The sequence below is a fragment of the Prinia subflava genome, chromosome 1 (assembly GCF_021018805.1).
Source record: "Prinia subflava isolate CZ2003 ecotype Zambia chromosome 1, Cam_Psub_1.2, whole genome shotgun sequence".
Classification (NCBI taxonomy): Eukaryota; Metazoa; Chordata; class Aves; order Passeriformes; family Cisticolidae; genus Prinia; species Prinia subflava.
This window is the reverse complement of record NC_086247.1, coordinates 10,036,157-10,055,251: the sequence shown is the minus strand read 5'-3', so window position 1 is coordinate 10,055,251 and position 19,095 is coordinate 10,036,157. Positions and strand designations below refer to the sequence as shown.

Here is a 19,095-nt window from a genome sequence, read left to right as displayed (position 1 = left end):
AACCTTCAATCCTCAGCCTTTACCTGACAGTTCACTCTTTGCAATACACAGGTCTATTTTTAGGCTTCCAAGTCAGGAGAGCTCTTTTTTCATTTTTGTTTTGCATTTTGGTCTTTATTTTGCTGACATAAATTAGAAATGAATCTGCGCTTAGAGATAAACAAACCCAGTTTGAAAATAAACCTTTTGAATACCAAAGACTCTGTGGAAGTGCTGAAGCTTCAGTACAAGGCTCTTGAAACTTGTGCCCTTGCAAATGGTCTGAGGGTGCTGCAGACAGCAGCCAGGATAGGCAAGAGGAGCTCTCTGTGCAGATCCAGCTCTGAGTGGTGCAATGTGATCCCTTTTCTATTGGATGTATTTGGTGTGAGCATCTTCTTTAGCCCAGGTTTCCCTGCTTAGTGGTGAGTGCTGCTTAGCCAGCCAGGTTAGAATTGTCCCTTGAGAGGTGAGCACTGAGGAGCAGGTTTAGTAACTTGGGTAATAATTATTGTTAATGAGACTGTGGGAGAGTGGCACAGGGTCACAGGAGTTTGTGGTTGCGAGGCATCTGAGGAGGATATTTGGGGAAGGGCAGCCTTATACGTGTGAGTACATGGAAAAGCTGATAAGAGAGCAGGAGATGTTTGGGGAGGGGGGGAAATGGGTGTGGAGAAACGTGTGGATTCACCTTGGAATGGAAACGATGGGGATGAAAGTGTTTGCTCTGCCTTTCCTTTCCTCCCCTCTTCTGCTTACCAGCCACCCGAAGAAGCAGTTCCCTGCCAGGCACTTGTGCTAAATCCTTTGAAAGCTCCTCTTCTCCCTTGGTGATTATAAATACAGAAAAAATGGTGGAGGCAGAAGACAGGCTGTCTGCAGGGGAAGAGAGCAGGGAGGCCCCAGGGTTTCTCCTGGAGATGGATTTTGTGAAGCTGAGGAAATCAGGCAAAGCACCTCCCGCAACTAGCAGCTATATCACAGGCACCCCTGGCCGCAAATACAGTGCAGATAAATCAGAGTTAAAGTGCCTTTTTTAAATACCAAAGGCTTTTAAGTATTTGAGCCAGCCATCAAAAAGGTGACTTACCATCTCCATATCCCGAGCTCTTTGCATGGAGCCTGCATGCCTCCCTGGAAGGTGGGGCTTAGGCAAACACTAGTAGTACTGCTCAAATCAAAGGCAGGAGTGAAACTTGTGACCTCCCTTATGCAAGATTCAGACTGGGCGATCCAATTCTTTGGATGCTTTGGGAGTGATTCTTATGCTTTGCAGGCCCAAAGGTTCATCCCCATCCCTGGTTCCCCTTGTATTTTCCAGCTACCAAGTACGGGTTTAGGGTTGGTGGAGGCTGGATATTGACTGCAGCCTCCAGGTTTCCCAGGGAGCAATAGCAGCTCCTTGATTTTTGTGCCACAGGTTAGTTATCCTTTTAATGCTATGTCTCTCACAGTGAGCCCTAAAAGAAGAGGCAGGAGTGAGGGAAGGTATTACAAATGCACAACCATGAACCAGTACCCTGATATGAAAACTTTAAACAAACCAGGCAGGAGCTGAAATTTACTTTCTGTTTGCAGGGTGGGCTTTCTAGCTCTTCTAGAGAGAATGCAGTCAGGGACTATGTCCTGGGATATACTTTTGAGGCTTAGAGGAACCCAGCAGATGTGAAGATCCTGGAATCAAGAAGCACAAAGGGAACCTGCTAGCATAATTATGATAAACATCAGTCAGTGGTTTCAGAGGGTCAGAACTCGAAGCTTCATTCCTTTGGCTCAAGTGCTTGTAGTCAGGAAAGTTTTGTGTGCCTTCCGTGGAGCCACAGACCGGCCCAGACTGGAAGGGATTGTCTGGTTCAGTCTTTTGTGGGAAAAGGAGCCAAGGTCATTGTAGCAACCTTGTCCAGTTGCATCTTGAAGGCCTCCAGTGGTGGAGACTCCACCATCTCCCTGAGAAGATTATTCCAATGAGTGCTTGATTATTCTCACTGTCAAATGCTTATTTCTTACATTATGCTTTGTTTCTGCCCTGTGAGTGTAATTTTTTTTTACTCACTTTTGTCTGGATATGTTTTTTCCTGTTTTTTTCAGCTGGGAAAAAAACCAGAGTGGGTTTCTTGGTTTAACATAATTTTATTCTGCTGCTTGTAGTACGGATGTGGCACTTTTGCTGCACTTCAGAATCCACATCTGGGTAGTGATGGGATGCAGAGGACCTTTGGATGGGGCAGGGATGTCTGAGGCTGGACAAGCCTGACCACTGATAATGGGGCACCTTGTTCCTTGTACCACCAGTAATTGAGCCTCTTGTTCTTTGTATCTCATTGATTTCTAGGCTTTTAGGTCATATGCTTATTTAGTCTGACCTGCTGTATAACAGGGATTCCTTGAATTAATTTCTGCTCTGCACTCAGCAGTTGTGAATGGAACCAAGCATACATTTTTGGGGAAGCAAGAGAAGAAAGGTGAAAGCATCCCATCTTGTTTTAAAAATGGTTCATGCTGGATCCTTGGCCATGCCAATTGGAGGACCTTTCTCTCTGTTAATTACCTGCAGTGTTGAAGAATGGTATAGTTTCTGGTTGGTTTTCTGTTGAGCTTCAACTTTCAACCTTTGGTCTCGTTATGCCTTTGTCTGGCAGGCTGAGAGCACTCTTCTGACAGGTACCTACAGGCTGCAAAGTACCTTTTAACTTTCTCTTTGATTGACTTCCTTGAGCTCCTTGCTACAAGCCTGGGTTTGTTCTTGTGGTTGTCCTCTGAACTCTCTCCAGTTTTTCCAGCAGTATCCTTGAAGTGTGGGTACAGGTATGAAACCTCACACTCCCACCAGCCGTGCCAGCCCAAGGCCCAAAGATAAGAGGGCCTCTGCTGGTACGTGACATCCCTGTCTGTGCAGCCAAGCTCCACAGGCCTGCCTTGTGAGCTCATGTTGGGCTAATTATGCCTTTTACCTCAGCCAGTCCTGTAGGTCCTGTATGTTTAAAAAGTTTCCACGCACTCATTTCTTTAATATGCCAAGCGTCTCTTTAATCTTTTTGATGTGTTTGGGTTTTTTTTTTTCCCCTTTTTCTTGGTTTGTATTCCGAAATGAGTTTTAGTCCAACCTTTCTCCCTGTACCAGCCACACATCAAAAATCTTTACAAAGCTGAAAGCTGCTAGGAGTGTGTTTTACAGAGCTGGGGGAAGGAAAGTAGTTCACAAGAGGGAAATAACACTGAGATAGATGTATCTCCAGTACATGGTGGGACAGGACAGATGCATACCACTGGCTCCAAAGTCCTGCAGGCTCTTTGGACCTCTTCAGATCCTGATGGATTGTTTTCTCCCATGAAGATTAACATGGACATGGTTAACCTGCAAGCCCTGTGCCAGTCAAACCTGCCATTGCTGGCTGTGGAATGTAGCACCAAGCTTCCTGCCTGGGGGTCATGGACTGGCTGCTCCTATTGAATTTCTAGATACTAGACACAGAGAGTTAACTGTATTTTCAACTGAGGCATTTTTATTATTGGTTCTATGTTGTTTCTTATGTATAATGATTCAGAGGAAACAGAGGTGTTGATCTGATGGGGAATGTAGAAAGCTTTTTGGTAATAACATCCAGATGTTTCCTTAGCACATCTGCTTAAGCCACTGTCGAAGTCAATGCCTTCAGCAGTGCTGCTGGTGTGTTTTACTGCCTGCTGCTGTGTGTGATGCTAATTTATGAGTAATGCAGAAATGGAGGAGGGGGAAGTTTAGCAGCAGAAGCAAGGACAAGCAGCTGCCAAGGAAGCGTGGGAAAGGAAGGCAATCCAGACTGTAACCCAAATTATTCTTGCTTTTACCATTTGTGTAGGGTGTTTGGAAGTAGTCTTGCATGTAATTGTAAGTACTGTGCCCCAGGTTTGCCTAGTTACAGGTCATTGTGTACCTGTGCTGTTGCAACTCAGCCATGTGGGCAAGACATTTGTCTGTCTGAACACTGACTTCAGCTGAGAGCAGGTCAAGCTCTCCTTGTGCAGCGACTGATGTGTGAAAAGATTCTCCTGCCTGTCCCCTCATTAGTGGAAAGCTGTTTCTCTCCCTGGTTGTATCTGTTTAGCACTTCAACACTGCCTTGCTAATCCCTGCACCAGGATTGTCAGCATGTGCTGTTCCTCCAGGGAGGGTCAGCTTTGGGACAGCCCAGCTGCCTCATGCCAGGGCTTTGGGCAGCCAGGATGCTGCTGGGAGCTGTGCTTTTAATGTCACTATGTCAGCGTTGTGCCCTGCCCAAGGGAATGTTGCCAGCAGCCTGAGGATAATGTTCCATAATTCCCAGTGCCCTGAGCTGTGCAGTGTCTTTCTAGGCTGCACACTCCAGGCCCTGGGTCACAGCCCTTCCGACAGGGACTCGGATCTGGTGAGCACTGCAGCTCCTTACACCACACTGCTCTTCCTCCCTCTTCAGTGCCTTGTGCTGGTGGCTGATTTTCAGTGTCACTGACAGCGTGTCTCCAGAGCAGAGCAGTTTGTGGTGCTCACTGCAAAGTACTGATGTGGATGCCTGGTCTTGAAAGGTGATGGCAGCCACAAGGTCTTTGAAGAAGAAAAGAATCTCATCTCCCCGTATGAAGGCTCGTGTGTCACCTCCCTCCAGTGATGGTGGGTGATGTTAGAGGTTATGCAGGTTAAAATGGGGGAGGAAGGTGGAAATGTGGTTGGGGTGTGGCCAAGCCTTTCTGTGAGGAGTAAATGTTGGTGTGGTAGGTGCCTGTGAGATGAATGGCCCAAAGGTGTAGATCTCATCCTAGTCCTGTCTCTTCCTCTCTAATGAGTGGCACAGCACCATGAGCTGGCCAGGGCTGGGCCATCAAGTGCTCTTGGTTTCCTGTCAGAGAGGAGCCCAGCTGGGTGATTCACAGGATGGAGGTGGACATTGTACAGCCCCAGAGGAGCCTGCAGCACCTTGGTTTGTGTGTGTGGCCCTTCAGAGAGTAAAGACCCTGAAACTGCACTGCAGGCCTTGGAGCAGGAGAGACAACGTGGCTTGCAAACATTGTAAATGTTCACGTGAACACAGAAAGCAGCAAGAGATGGTCAGAGAGACACCTTTCTGCAGCTGTGGATGGCATTACCACCCTCATGGCTTGGGGCCCATCTTGTTTCCAGTTGCCATCTTCTCAGTTGTACCTCCCATGCTCCCAGGGCATGCCAGAGCCATTTGCTTCCACCACACCAGCTATGATCTTGTTTATTCTGGCAATGAGCCATGCTGCTTGGCTTCCCTAGCAAAGGTGTGTTTGAGCATCAGTGGCTTTCTACCTCCTGTGCCACATCCTGCACCCAAGGAAGAAGAGGAAGAAGCTTCTTCAGCAGCACAGACCAGCTTTCCTGCTTCTCAGAGAATGATACCATAGAAAGGCCTGGACTGGAAGAGACTGTGGGGCAGGGGCCCCACTTCACTGTTGGTCTCTGTAACTAGGAACATTAAATCTGGGTAGGACCAAGCTTCCACTGATATAAGAGAGTTCTTCTTTAATGAAGCTAAATTACAAGTTATTCCCAGCTGCCTTCTAAAGCTGAGTTTCTGTGTCACCAGCCCACCCTGGCAATCCTTCTCAGTTGCTGGGTTGGAGTTAGTTTGCAGGTCCTCCCTAATGGGATAGGGCTGCTGGCCTCTTCTTCTGCAGCTCTTCCCACCCAAAGAAATCTTGTAGACATCTTCATTGTGTTTATTTTCCATCTCTTTCAAATATCCCCTGAACACAGGTTGCCTCTTTCTCAGGACTGTTACGTTGGGCTGCTTGTGTCTTCTCAGTGTCCAGTGGAGGAGCTCCTGGACATCATAAAAAGTCTTTAGTTTAGATAAAATACCTAAATGCTGTGTTTGTTTCTCTCTGCACACATGCAAAAATTGATCTTTTTGATAAAACTTAGAATTTAATCTAGATATGATTTCTGGAGTTGTTCCTGCCTCCTCAGAGAAGCACAATGTTATACCCAGCAGAGCAATGTCTGCATTAGTATTAATCAACACACACTGTAGCCATTTTGCTAATCTGTGAGAGTCTGTAGTTGAACACTTACATTGTCTTAGGGTAGAATTTACATGTAAAGCTAACTATACTGTATTGTGTATTAAAATCGACTTAATTTGATTAAAGTAGCTCAATGTTTCTTTTGTCAGCATTCGAGCTGTTACTTTGTCACTAATCCGGTGCTGTGTTGTAGTTGAATGCACCCTCAGGAGACAGTCAGCTTCAGTAAATCCTCCTTTTTGGGAAAAGTATAGTAAAAATTTGGAGAGGGTTGGCTACTGACAGTGCATCTAAGCTTTCTGACTCTGTCTGCATTTTGGTTTGTATTTGAAAGGAGTCTTTGTTTCTAATGTAAGTTAAAATACAAGATGTAAAAGTTTGTGACTGCAAAGGGAAATTTTCCAACTGTTGAAACAAAGTGCTTCAAGTCAAAATGAGTTCCAATTCAGCAACCTTCAAAATGTCAAGATTTTTGTATTTCTTTCCACTTATTCAGAATGGTAGGAAAAAAAATCAAGATCCTTAAATCCCCCAAGGATGATAGAACTGCATTTTTCAGCTTTCTTTGACATCTCTTATTCATCTCTGTTCGAGTAGTACCTTCCATTGGCTGAATCTTGAGGCAACAACAAGATGTTCTTTTGTCAGTACTGCAAGGTCAAGGTGTCCTTTGAAGGGTAAACCAGACATCACTCTCTTGATACTAGTAGGAATCATGTATAAAACCTGAAGGTTTGTCAATCTGTCCTGGTCCAGATATTAAAACTGTGTTTTCTTTATAGGTGTACCCACTGTTTGGATGATCAAACTTGATGAGCTGCAATTCGGCTTGGATTACAGTATTTCAGAAGACTTTCTGAACTTGCCTGGCAACCCTCCCCCTAGACTTTGGGGGACAGAGGAGCTTAAATTTCTATTTCCAGTGTCACACAAGGAGAAAGAGCAGAGTTGGCTGCTTTGCTCAAGTAATGAAAATGAATGCTGTGTTGCTCTTGGAAGGAGTGCTCAAAAGAGAAAAAGCCTGGCATATAGATCTTGGTTTAGAGACAGATTTTGCCTGGGAAGAGTGTGCCCAGGGGAAGATACAGGAAGAAGGAGAAGAGGTGATGCTACAAGCCAGCTTCCTGATCTTCAGAGTGGGACTGAAGCTTTGTAACAAGGTAAAAAACCCACAAATGCAAAACATTTTCTTTCCTTTGTACCTGACTGAAATATCCATCAGACAAGAAGCGAGATGAGTAATGAGTCCATGCATTGAGTAGTTTTTCCTACTGCTCCCAGTCTCTGTCCTGTTCTCCTGGCCACTTTCTGTGTCCTGCATCACCCATGCCTTCAGCAGGCTTCATGTAAAAGTCATTAGCAAATCTTGACTGCCTTAGTTGTCCTCATATCTAAGATTTAATTTTTCAGGCATCTCTGCACACACACACATACACACATACACAAAAACCCAACCAAACAACATGTTGTTTCTGGAGGGTGCTTGTGCCTTTACTTTATGCCTGAGGAACTTGCTGCTCTGTTGTTGGCAGAGGGGATGACAAGTCCCTCACACTGTTTGCACTGCACTCTCTGCAGCTCCAGAGCAGGACAGTGATGTGTTTTCCAAACTGATGAGATACAGAGAGAGCTGAAATGTATGGGCTTATCACATTGCTTTGTCCAAAGCCACAAGAGGAGAAAGGCAGAAAATAGAGCAAAATTACCTGTTTTCAATTTACTACCTTCAGAGGACTGAAAAACACTGGTTGTGGAAAAGAAAGTTGAAGCTTGATTTAGCTTTTTGCTTCTTTCCTTTGGCAAATGTTTTTCCTCATAAACATGCATGGCTCCTCCCATGTTGGACCCTGGGCTCTGGAGTGCTGGAAGCATTCCCTGGAGGAGAAGGCTAGCCAGGATGACAGAGGGGTGTCAGGCTTGGTCTGTTCTAGCAATACAACTCCACCTTCCTGTGCTGCTCCTAGTGCACTCTGTGCAGTCTAAGGCTGTGTGCTGCTGAGGGTGGAAAGGGTTCACCAGACTCTGCCTCTGAGCACGTGTGGTGTGTGTGATGTTGCCATGAAGGCCATGGCAGTGTGTGCATGGGGACCTATACTGTCATGGCAATATTCCCTAATAAATTTAGCAATGATGAAAAATGCTGACCTGAGCTCCACTGAGGTAAAAATCCCCTCCTTTCCTTTAGATCAGAGATTTCCTGGCTGTCCCTCACTCTCTGATCTTGGCACTGAGCTGGAAGGACCATCACTTTGTATTAGAAGCTTTTAACCTCTGTGACTCGTTCAGTTGTTGGTTTAACTGCTGATTTTTCCAGTGAAAATGCCAGTGGCATGGGTAGATATGGTGATGGGAAGGTACCACTGTCTAGGAAGCAACAATGGTTTCACATCTATGAAAAGACTCTCTATGACTAAATGTGTAGCTGCTACATTTCTAAAGCAGATTTGAATCACAGAGAGGAAGGACTCTTTCAAAGTCTGGCTCTGGCCCAGTTCCTTGGAAAAACCAAATTCAAGTATTTGTTCGTTAAGCCTAAGTTTCTGTTTCAAAGTGGATGTTTAGATGTTAATCTTGCATTTGAAATTCCCCCATTTAAAGGTGAGGTGAGAAAATGTGTGATGCACATTGAACAGCAGCCACATTGTTAAAGGTGAAAGGGAGTAGAAGTGGCTGTACAGAGTGAGACCATCTAGTTTGATATCTCCCTTGGTGATAGCTAAGAGAGGAAGGAGTATAAGAAAGAGTGCTTTAGGAATGAGCTTTCCTCAGCAGATCCTTGCAGAATCCCGTGGTTAAATGTGCTAAGCATTTCTTGGGAGTGTCCTTTATGTCATTTGTCCCCATGGATCAGATGCTCCTGTTGTGCTCAGGTTACAGAGCTCATCACTCTGAGCAACCCAAGCCATGCAGTCCCTGGCCCAGTGTTGTGTTTATATGGATTAGCCAAGGTCACCTAAATCAGAGGTGCTAAAGTGGATTTGGCCAGGGGACATCACAGCACCTGGTGGGCTGATGGTCCTGCTCTAATGACCAGGAGTTTGGAGTTCACCCTCAGTCCTGTCTAATCCTGTCATTTAACCCCTCCACTTCTTCCCCTGGGAAGCATCTACTGGCACTTCATAGAGAGCACCAGGCATATCTGTGGACGTGAATTCCTGTGTAACAAGTAGGATTTAATGAGAAGAACAGACCTTAGAAAATTCCGTGCAGCTCAGTCTTCAATTGGTCATGTAGGACTGTTGCCTCCTTAGTGGCTTGATGCTTAAAGGAGAGAGATACAACCCCTTGTATCTCACAGGAGCCTCTTCCAGGTCTCCAAGGAAGAATAGAGTGTAATTTGGCACTTATTGTTTCATTGCATCAGCTTTTCTGGGTCTGGGAGTGCTCTTAGCACAAGCAAATAAATTACCCGTCTCATTTTGCTGCGTGCACTGCAGCCAGCCATATGTTTGAGGCTGATAGAGATTCTTATCTCATGGGCTAAAATTACTGAATGGAGGATGACATTTCTTATCAGGGGCTTTGCTGAATCAGAGAGTGGCCCTGGCACCCAGCTCTGAGACACTGCTCCTCTTTGTCCAGCCTCCCAGCCCAGCAATAAATGGATTTGTGTCTGTAGGTCAGAGGTGCTTGTGTCAAGGTTTTGTTGCAGATCGAAGCTCTGAGGATTGTCTTTGTGCCTGGGAGGATGTGGGATTGAGGAGGGGAAGTGAAACTGTTCATGTGACTTAAACAGGGGATCTTAGAGCTGTATAAATGCATCTTCACTTAGAAGTCCTCATATGCACAGCTCATAACTTCAGGGTTCACATCCAAGGATGCTTTCTCCTGCTGGATAAAGGCTTTGCTTCCAATTCCGTGGTATGAAAAGCCATCCCCTCCTAATGACAGCAACAGCTTTTCTCCAGACTTAGAGCTTGCCTCTCTCCATCCTCCCACCTCTTTAAGGACAGGTTATTTTCCTTCCTCTCTTTCTATTTCTGTCTTTGGAGGTTACCTGATAGCCACTGATGAGTCAAGGCATTGTCTGGGTGTTTCATCAGGTAGGAGAGAGATAGAGAAGCTTCTCCCACCAAGCCCAAACACCTTTTTTTTGCCTCTTAGAGCAGAACTGACAGCATGGGATGTTCAGCTTCTGCAATGCATCTGGGCAAAGCTCTTGATGGAGAGTGGAGGAGCTCTCCAGGGACTTGGTGAACTCCCCTAACTCAGCACTGTCCACAAAGATTTGTTCCTAGGAATCCTCTTGGGCAGGAAACAAGACTAGCTACCCACCCAGCCACCCCAGCATGGTCAAACTTCCCAGAAAAGCTTCCTAGGAAAGGTATCTCTGAATTAGGATGTTTTTTCCTTGTAGGAGGGTGTCTTCCACAGGACAGTGCTCATGTAGTGTTGTACTAAGGGCAGGGTCATCTTCTCAGATCAAAATAAACTGCTTTGACAGAGAGAGACTTAATGTGCAACATCAATTTCTTCCGCTGAGTGGTCTCAGATAAGTTTTTCAGTTTATCTGTGACCATGGCAAGGTACTTCACTTCACCTTTACTTACAAGTATGCTCAAGCTGGCCTGTGACAGCCGTGTAATACACAGCAGGAGGTCAAGTCCTGGGTGTCCAGCAGAAGCCATTCTTTAGGTCAGTATAAGAGTGGTAACTATGCCCAGTACAGTGAGGACTGAAGGTCCCACTATTTGCTCCCTTCCTGGCTCAATCCTGGCATGCTCTTGGAAGCATGGGACATATCTTTGAGTGATGCTGCCCAGGGAAGACCACTTTATTTCAAAGCCAAACCACCAGCACTGCTTTCTGCAGTGCCCCGTGAGATGCCCGGAGATAACAGCCCTCTGTGGTGTGGCAGTGGGCCAGGGCTGTGCTCTGGGTGACTCCCTGGGGAGGCTCCTCTGCCATCTGCAGCAGCTGTCAAGAAAGGCTGGGGCTGATGGGTGCAGCATCCTCAGGGTGCCCCATCTCCAGTGTAGGGTGGCAGAGGTCAGAGAGCAGGACAGTGCCACCTTTCTCGTGGATGGCACCTCTGGGGATGTGCAGCCATCATCCTTCTCTTAAAACAGCATCCACAGCCTGATCTTCAGGTTTTTCAATGTCCTTCCTCCTGTGTTCTGATTGTGCAGTCCATCATCCATCACAGCTTGCAGCATGGGGGTCCCAGGCACCTGCAGGTGCTGTCACGTGTGGGCTGGGTCCTCCTTCCTTCAGACCTTTTCTCTTCACCATTTTCCCCCTGAATTCTGCTGAGTCACCCCAACCTCAGTGGAGCAACCTCAGGTCTGCCCATCAGTCTCTGGCTCTGCACCAGCAGTTGTGCAACCACTGCCCTGAGGTCACGCTGGGATGGAGGTCTCCAGGGCAGTGGATGACCAGCTAGCCCTTGGGCTTTGCTCCAGCAGTGTCTGCATGCCATCACACCACAGTCATGCTTTTCCCCATTATCTGCCCCTGCTGTTCAGTGCCTGTTTGCTTTGGATGCAGTGCTCTCCTGTCCTGTGGGAACAGGTGGTTGTCTTCATGGGGGATTGGGGAGGTATGGGGAAGTGTTTTGGGCTAGTGACCATCTGAGGTGACCAGCTGGTAACTCCCAGTTGTCAGCCTGGCCTGTCCAGCTGGGTACCTGCTTTTAATACAATTGCAGGATCATGTTTGATTTGTTAAAAGAAAGAGCAGAGTGGTTTCCTCCAACTGCCGAGTGCATGCACTGTCTGACCATTGTCTCAGGCATCGTGTCTGGCCGTGACCTCTGGATTGTTGCAGGTGACCTGAGTGTGTTGGACCTGGCAGTGTACCCACAGTGTGCACCTTGCATACCCACGAGTTCACCCCAGGGGCCCGTGGGGTGCACCCTGTAAGTGCACAGCATGCACCCCACCACTACACTAAGCAACCTGCACACCCCTGACGTGCAGCCCATGCACCCCTGGCATCGTGGCACATGCCCCACACACACAGCACACTCAATTCATGCACACTGCAAGCTTGTCGAGATTACGTGCTGGCTGGCAATGCTTGAAGTGATGAGAACTCACATCTTTGCTTTCAGTTCCCACACTGAGTCTGCAGTTGGAAAAAAAAGCAAAACCTCTCATTTTATTTGTCAGCTGAGGTATTTTTTTTCTAGACGCTGCTAAGGCACAGTCAATCTGGAACCCACAGCGCTCTTACTAGAAACTATTATCTGGGTTAGACTGACACACATAATGGCAAGGTTGAAGTGGCTCTAACACATGGCTGGAACATTGTTGGTGCCCAGTGTTGGTGCTGTTCTGGTGCAGTCATGGGTGATGTAGTGGCAGATGCCTGTTGAGCAGTTACAGCCCTCTTGTTGGGGCTGCAGTTGATTGTCAGATGGTGACTGTCAGATGTCTCGTGTAGTTCTGGGAGTATGGGAATGGAGACTGAACAGGCTGAACTTCCAAATACTCCCAAATACTCATATCCATAAACCTGTTCATCATAGATGTTGCCAGCCAAGTATGGAATATAGAAATGCTTCCAAAACTTCTGCTCCATGCTCAGGGCTTCCCAGTACCAGCATAAGCTTGTACAAGCAGAGCAGGATAAGCCAGCAGAAATACATTGCACATGGGGGAAAAGCAGACTGGTTTGGTCCCTACCATTTTGAGCAAGCCAGAATACATCTTTTAAAAGAGGAATCTTCAGTAAAAGTACCTGGGAACCTCTCCTTTCTGACTTTGGTGTCTTGGAAACAGAGCCTGTTTTCAGAGGTGCTGTGGGCAAGCCCTGTGTCCTGCACCTTGTGCTTGCTCAAGCAAACCCTCAGTGCCAGCTTTTCCCCATCCAGTTTCTGTCCTCATGTCTTGCACTTGATTACCTTCCCATCTGATTTGTTACAGTAACAAGCAGCTCATTTAGGTAATTTCCATCTAGCTTCAATTAAGATTCTACATGCCTTTTTGTTCCAATGGAAAAAAGGGGTTTCTCTTGATTGCCTTTGAGTATGGGAGCGTGCAGCCGGGTGCCCTTGACTTCGGCAGTATTTAAGAGCATGTGTAAGTGCTTCCCTGATCTGAACCAAAACTGCAGTAAATCTTGACGACTCTCAGCAGGAGTCTTTCATCTGCATGAAGCTCTGTAAGTGAAGGAAGTGTTGGCAACTCTTGGAGCCAACAGAAAGAATGTGTAAATCCTGGCAAGGAGGTGAATAACTGTGGAGTTCAAAGCATGACATGCTCCTTTATGTACTGTATCTCGGTTGTCAGGAGGGAGTTAGCTCTTAAAATGTGGTGCTGGGGATGGGGACTGGGTTATTTTGTGCTTGCTTTTGTGCTTTTTTGTTTTGGACTTTGCCAAGCATTCAGGAGGATGGGTGCTGTCCCATCCCACAAACTCCAGCTGGCTGAGCATTGTGGAAGGAAGGATGAAGCTGCTCTGGAGTCCTTTATTTACTTTGCTGCTGCAGGAGTAACTTTACAGAGCAGTCGGTCCATAGCTCAGGAAATATTTTCCTGCTGACCACATCACTAGCTAGCAACTGCCCTCCCACTCTGGGAGTGAAGGCAGGAAGAGCAAAGTTCTAGGTGAAAGTCCTCCTTTTTCAAAATTAGTCTGATTTTTATTTTTATTTTTAAGTGCTGGATTGCTGGGTTATCCTTTGAGGTATCTTTAACTGGGCTTTTTGGGATATTTCATGTCTTTAGCAAACTTTCAAGAAGGAAGTATCTTAGTGATGCTCTACAACTCCAGAGTGCTGCAGATGCTGCAGGCAGGTGGTAATCCAGAAGGAACGGATTAGAGGTCAAAATAAATGCAATTTATGCAAAGGCTTCATGAAGAAATCCAGCCTGATAAGGGCATGGAGCAGCAAAACACCTTGAGGAGAGATGGAGCATCACTGCTTTGCTCGTGTGACACAGGGAAGGATCCAGCTCTCTTCCCCAAGGGATGGTCTAGTGCATCTTTTCCATCTCTAATGTCTCTGCTTCCTCATATCTGATGTAAATAATTTATAAGGCTTGAAACGTGATCATGGAGCCGTCTGTGCAGGAGGAAGATTAAAGCCTGGGGCCAGCAGTGTGCAGGAGACCTGGTACCTAATGCAGTGCCTGTTCTCCATGGGCAGTATGCCAGGTGAACAAGTCCTGGATTAGTTCCTGAACCCTGCTAGAGTCATCCACACAGTCCTTTTGTTCTTTCCATCCCTTTTTCCATGTCTCCTTCCCTTCCCCCCGCCACCCGCCCTTATTTTCCTTTGTCCGGTCTTTTTTTTTTTCATTTCTCCTTTCTTTTTATTCTCTTCTGTTTTTTCCCTCTTCTCCGCTGTTTGCCACTATTTTATATATGAAAAGTCAGTATCTCTTTTTTCCAGGTAGTAGTTTTTGGCTATAATTGAGCTGTGGGTGTTCTGACCACTTAAGAACTAAACAAAGGGGTTGTCACTTCTTTACTAGTCTGGCTTCAACCTCGGGATGAAAAACCACCTTTGGATGGAGAGTGGAAGCCTGTGAAAAGCTGGTAGTGGGCTGAGAGATGACTTGAGGTGCCCAAGCTCAAGACCCTTGAATTCAGCCTAAGAAGCCAGTGAATATCAAACCCATGAGGCAGGTCTGGTGTGAACAGCCACAGAGCAACTGCAGCACAGTTTCACTGGCAGGTCCCAGGACAGCTGCACAGGTGTTTCAAACTTTCTGGAAAGCAACACAGTCTGGAGACCAATCTTGCTGGTTGTGTTCCTCCTTCACTTGATGGATTTGCTCCTCACGTAGAGCTCTGGAGATTGAGGGAAGACAAGTCATAGTCCTTTAGCCATTCTGAAGCAGCAGCCAGAGGTGTTGATCAAATAGATAAATAAATAGAGATGAGCTCACTTCCAGGAGAGCTGCTTTTATCTGCTCTGGTGTCCCAAAGGAACACCTTTAATGTGAGGTAAAACAGAGACAGTTTGGGTTGTTCAGCATGGTGAGGAGAAGGTTCTAGGAAAACCTTACAGCACCTGCCAGGACTTAAAGGGGGCTACAAGAAAGCTGGAAAGGGACAGTTTACAAGGGCATGGAAAGGTGGGGATGGCTTCAGACTGAAAGATGGCAGGTTTAGGTTGGACATAAGGAAGCAAATTTTACTGTGAGGCAACAGGTTGCCTAGAGAAGCTGTTGATGGTGCATAGCTGGAAGTGTTCAAGGCTAGGCTGGACGGGGCTTTGAGCTGCCTGGTCTAGTGGAAGGTGTCCCTGCCCATGGCAGGGGAGATTGGAACTTAATGATCTATGAAGCTCCCTTCCTACCCAAACCACTTTGTGATTCTTGAAATCCTGCAAGTTGTGATCTCCTATTTCAGTTGATTCTTTTGCATTAATTGAGAGGGAAGAAACATGACATTTTCAGTCCATTCAGCAGCAGAGACATGCTCATGCCAAGACACTGCTGGCAACTGCTGCAACTTAGAGGTGGCAGGTTCAGTAAAAAGTTGGAGGAATGGCTTAGCCCAGAGCCTGAGTATAGCATCCCTTCACCTACACAGGTGAGCTGGATCAATGCACCATAAAATGCCCCTGACAAACATTAGTGAACCAACAGAAATATTCTCTCAGAATATCACTCCTCTCTGATTCTTCAGGGAAACAGGTCAGCCTACAAAATGCGACAGGAGTCAACAATAATTACCTTTATAGGGGCCATTTGCTGACTTAATCTCTCCATGGCTTTGTCTTGGCATCTCTTGCTGTGTTTGTGGAGAGCTCATTTAAATGGGTAGTTGCTTGTCCCTGTGCCTGGGTGGCTGGTCGTGTCAGTCCTCCTCCTGTCACTCATGGAAGTAAATTGTAAATATATATATATTAAACTCAGGGCTTTTATTACATCATATTCAGCCTGGTCTCCTTTTTTGTACCACCTCAAATTTATTCTTCAAATAACAAACATAATTTTTTAGCATCATTTCTAAATGCTGCAATAATGTTATTGTAGATGCAAGTATTGTAGCTATTTATAAGACCAGGATGCTCTCAGTTTCCTGGGACTGTACAGCATTTTCATTTTTTGGCCTCTCTTTGAGAAATGTGTAAACGACTCTTTATTTTCAGCAAAGCATCTGTTTTAGCTTCGCGATTACTTTGTCCTTCAGACTGAAAGGGGCCTCAGAGCGTTTTAACCTCCTGCTTCCCCTGCCTTGTAATCCCCCCAGGGCTTGCCAGGCTCCTTCCCAACATGAATGAGGGCCGGAGGGGGAGCAGGGAAAGGGGGATCCACTTCCGATGGAGTCAGGCGGGTCCAGCCTGCAGCGGGGGAGCCGGGAGGGAGCCGGGAAGGAGCCAGGAAGGAGCCGGGAGAGAGCCGGGAAGGAGCCTGGAAGGAGCCGGGAGGGAGCTGGGAAGAAGCCGGGAAGAAGGAGCTGGGAAGCAGCGGGAAGGAGCCGGGAAGGAGCCGGGAGGGAGCCGGGAAGAAGGAGCCGGGAAGGAGCTGGGAAGGAGCCGGGAAGGAGCCGGGAAGGAGGAGCCGGGAAGAAGGAGCCGGGAGGGAGCCGGGAAGGAGCCGGGAAGGAGCTGGGAGGGAGCCGGGAAGGAGCTGGGAGGGAGCCGGGAAGGAGCCGGGAGGGAGCCGGGAAGGAGCCGGGAAGAAGGAGCCGGGAAGGAGCCGGGAAGGAGCCGGGAAGAAGGAGCCGGGAAGGAGCCGGGAAGGAGCTGGGAGGGAGCCGGGAAGGAGCCGGGAAGGAGCCATCACCCGCGGCTCCGGGCGCTGCCAGCTCCGGTCAGGCAGCGCAGCCCTGAGCTCGGGAGCCGTGGTGACTCCACTCCACCGCCGCCGAACTCCTCATGGGAAGCTGTTCCCAGCAGGAAGATGCACGAGGTTGTTAAATACTTCCCAATGTCTGGCTGAAGTTTCCCCTTTCCTAATTTAATTTTGCTTTGCTTATGATTTAGGTGATTATTTAAGAAAAGAAAAAAAAATCACTTTTTTTGACAGTTTATATGTATTTTTTCATCTTGAAACATCTTACTCTGCTTTTAAATAGGTAAAAATCCTTCTGTCTGTCACAGGAGCAGTGGATATTGGCTTTAGAGAGCATCTCCATCTCCACAAATTGCTTTATCTCAATGTAAAGGGATATTCTGGAAAAAATAAGTCATAGGTTAGGAAAAAAAAGAAGTGTGCTTGAAAAAGAAGGATGCACCAGATGTGTCTGTTCTTTTTTCCCACAGTCATAACTTGGTGCTGCTTTTTTGCAGTGGTTTGTGGAGTTCCACCTCTGAGCACCCATCAGCAGCACAGCCCCTCGGTGCTGGTCAGTCCTCGTGTGTCTGCCCAGGTCCTGGGCTGCAGCTGAGCTCCTGTCAGGAGCAAAGTGCAGAAGAGTGGGTCATCCCTCCTTCTGCTGTGGAGCTGTGCAGGAGATAAAACACCTCACCCAAACCCAAGGAGGGGTACGGCCTGCAAAAGCCGAGCTTGAAGCCCTGCTGAAGTTCCAGCACTTCAGCCTCTGTTAGGTCTTCTCCTGGGGCTGCTGGAGCTCAGTGGGGCACTCAAGCTGTGTTGGGCCACACTTGGCTCTTGAAGCATCTTTGAGTTTCATTGAGCTTCTGCTCTTGAGGGTGGTAAAGGAATTTATGTCCACTAGAAAACACAACAGGTGGCAGAGGCCTTGAGAAATTTGGTACCAGGAGAGCAAGGAGGAAGGAGAGGAAAGGAGGAAGGAGACTGCACCTCCTTTCTGTGTCTCTTCCTTCCCCTCTCCATCCTTCTTCTTCCTGCTTGGCACTCTGCCTCTGGGACTCAACCTCCACCTAAGGGGGTGCCACCACTCCTCCTGGTCAGGAGGCCAGTTGGGCAGCTGAAAGATGCTGATTTTTGGAAGCCCTGTTAGATGTTTTTGTTTGCTCATCTTGGAGATTAAGTGTGGGAACAGTTGCAGGCAGTAGCTGACAGTTGCATCTGACATATATTTCAATTTTTGTTATCTTCTTGCAGCTGTTTTCACAACACTCATATGAAAGGTCCACTTATCTCACTCCTTCCATGGTAGAAAAGGCTAAAGAAAACATTCCTGTTTGTTTGTATTGAAACTGGTATGGTCTGTGGCTTTTAAGTTTTCTTGCAGGGTTTTCTTGGTTTTTTGTGTTTGGGTTTTTTTTATCATCTTGAACTCTTGAGCACAAGGTAACAAAACACTCAAGGGCAGAGTCTTATCTCTTCTACATCAGTGCAAAGGTAGACCTGTCACTGACCATGGGATTGCATTGTCTCATTTCAGAGGCATGCCCTCTGTTTTAAATAAATAGATTAATCCCTCTACAAATGCACATTAATTTTCCACTCCCTTTTCTTACTCACTAAGGTATGTTGCATTATAGTTAATAGGAGTCACGCAGATCTCCTATAATGCAGCAGTTGCATCATTATTGAAGACCTTTTGTTTTTATTTTTCATAAAAACAGCTGTATCAGAGGGGTGGATGTAGAGGGTTTAGTTTGGCATCCTGGAGCAGTGCATTGATCCACACTAATACAGCTTTGCATGTACGGACCAGGGGTTGCACACATCTGCTACCCTGCATGTAGCCAGCAGCACTGTGAAGTTTCAAAGAGAGCCTGGAAGCTGGGGAGATGGAGCATGGTGCCTGCAGGACGGGCAGGTTTGGCACTGGAACTTCTCTGGGACGTGAGGGATTTGGGACACAAGCTGTGGCTCCTTGTGTCCTTTTCTTCTGGTGGCTGGTGTGGTCTCCTACTGTTCAGGAGACGTCCTCCAGCACAGCAGGGGTATTTGGCCAGCCAGGAAGGGTAGTCAGGGTCTTGTTTGCTTTTGTTATTAAGTTGACTGAGAGGCTGCAGCCCAGGGGAAGGAAGAGCTTGATTTCTCATGTGTGTGCTCTCAGGTGCTGGGCTGAGACTGAGCTTCTCTGCTGGGGAGGCAGAGGGGTTTATGATGCCATTACAAGTCTTGGTGTCTCTGGTCATTAGCTAGATGCAAATAATAAAATTTTTAAATTGACTAAAGTTTGCATGGAATAAGTGAGTCAGATGCTTCCCGGTTTGTAATGGTCTTCCTGTCTGCAGGTCGGTGGCGGGCACTGAGGGCTTCACTTGCCACTCTGCTCCAGCAGCTCCAGGTCAACTGGAAACCGTTTCCAAAGGCTGCATTCCTTTGATCA

At 47.0% G+C, this 19,095-nt stretch overlaps 1 long non-coding RNA gene across 3 annotated transcripts in view; it reads left to right on the top strand.

Moving 5' to 3' along the window:
• The window catches only part of LOC134558197 (uncharacterized), a 131,510-nt gene that overhangs the window by 86,514 nt on the left and 25,901 nt on the right, over nucleotides 1-19,095 (top strand). For all 3 annotated transcript variants that reach the window (XR_010082324.1, XR_010082317.1, XR_010082326.1), the window contains one exon: nucleotides 6,765-7,142. This is a non-coding gene — a long non-coding RNA (uncharacterized LOC134558197). The remainder of the gene's footprint in view (nucleotides 1-6,764; nucleotides 7,143-19,095) is intronic.